This window comes from Vulpes vulpes, chromosome 4 (genome assembly GCF_048418805.1).
Source record: "Vulpes vulpes isolate BD-2025 chromosome 4, VulVul3, whole genome shotgun sequence".
NCBI lineage: Eukaryota > Metazoa > Chordata > Mammalia > Carnivora > Canidae > Vulpes > Vulpes vulpes.
The window spans coordinates 52,945,118-52,946,448 of NC_132783.1; the positions used below are offsets into that span (position 1 = coordinate 52,945,118).

At 41.8% G+C, this 1,331-nt stretch overlaps 1 pseudogene; it reads right to left on the reverse strand.

Moving 5' to 3' along the window:
- Nucleotides 1–318: 318 nt before the first annotated feature.
- On the reverse strand, nucleotides 319–878 carry LOC112919558 (eukaryotic translation initiation factor 1 pseudogene; annotated as a pseudogene).
- Nucleotides 879–1,331: the final 453 nt, after the last annotated feature.

A 1,331-nucleotide genomic window follows, 5' to 3' on the forward strand; every position in this document is an offset into this window, starting at 1 on the left:
TTTCCTAATATCTATTAGAGGCAATACCTCCCTATCTTCCTTAGATAAAAACCATGATAGGAAGGTACTGTCTATCTATTATCTATCTATCTATCATCTATCTATCTATCTATCTATCATCTATCTATCTATCATCTATCTATCTATCTATCTATCTATCTATCTAGGCATGGCTCTTTTCAGTTTATTGCATCAAAGAGTTATACTAGTTCAAGTTAAGAGCAGATCCCAAATGGTTACATTATACAAGCTGTGAGGTTTTTAAACTTGTGACAAGGGACAGAAGGGAAATTCTACTCATTGCAAGGAAATCCTCACTTAAGCTTCCATGAGCCAAAAGCACTTAAAACCCATGAGCTTCAACAGATCATCATTAGCCAGTCCAATGTCTAGGAGAAACCGGCATATGTTCTTGCACTGGTCACCCTGTAGCTGAATGACTTCTCCATATTCTGGATGCTCAGCTGCAGTACCATTGCAAGCAAATTTCTTCTTAAACACCTTCACTAGTTTCTTTTTATCATAGTCATTAGCCATCCCTTGGACAGTTAGTAAAGGTCTTCCTACCGTTTGTCTGCTGATTTTTTTAAAAAAGATTTTATTTATTTATTCATGAGAGACACACAGAGAGAGGCAGAGACATAGGTAGGCAGAGGGAGAGGCAGGCTCCCTGTAGGGAGCCTGAGGTGGGACTTGATCTCAAAACCCTGGGATCTCAACCTGAGCCAAAGGTGGCCACTCAACCACTGATACACCCAGGTACCCTTCTGTTGAAGTCTTATATGGATATAATCCTCAGTGCCAGCAAGAAGCAGATTATCACTCTTCTTTGCATCAACAAAGGGGTAGAAAAAGTGGAGAATCTGGATAGCTGACATAAGATTCCTTTTCCCCTGTGGAAATGGCCTGTGGAAAGGGGTGGGGGGAGGCACATAGCATGGAGAAGTAAGGGCGTTCAAGGGGGAGGCTGCTGAGTCCTCAGGAATGACTCAGTGACTGGTGCCAGGAAGGTACTTTTTAAATGGACCCTCACCTCTCAAATCTATGTTGTTCGGCCACTACTTGTTTGGCATACATCTCTCAAATGTTGAGAAGTGACAAAGGAGGCGAAGTCAGCCACTGGCTCTATTTCCAGCTGTACCGGGAGGTAGGAAGAATCTGAGGCTCGTCTACTTGTTTTGGATACAACATGGGGAGAAAGATAAGAGTACCACAAAGTTGGATGTAAGAGGATAATTTCACTCATTTGTTGGCTGTAATAATGGAAGCTCTGGAAGTTGTAATACAGGTTAATCAAGTAATAACGGCAGATGAGGGGAAGAAAAAGAATA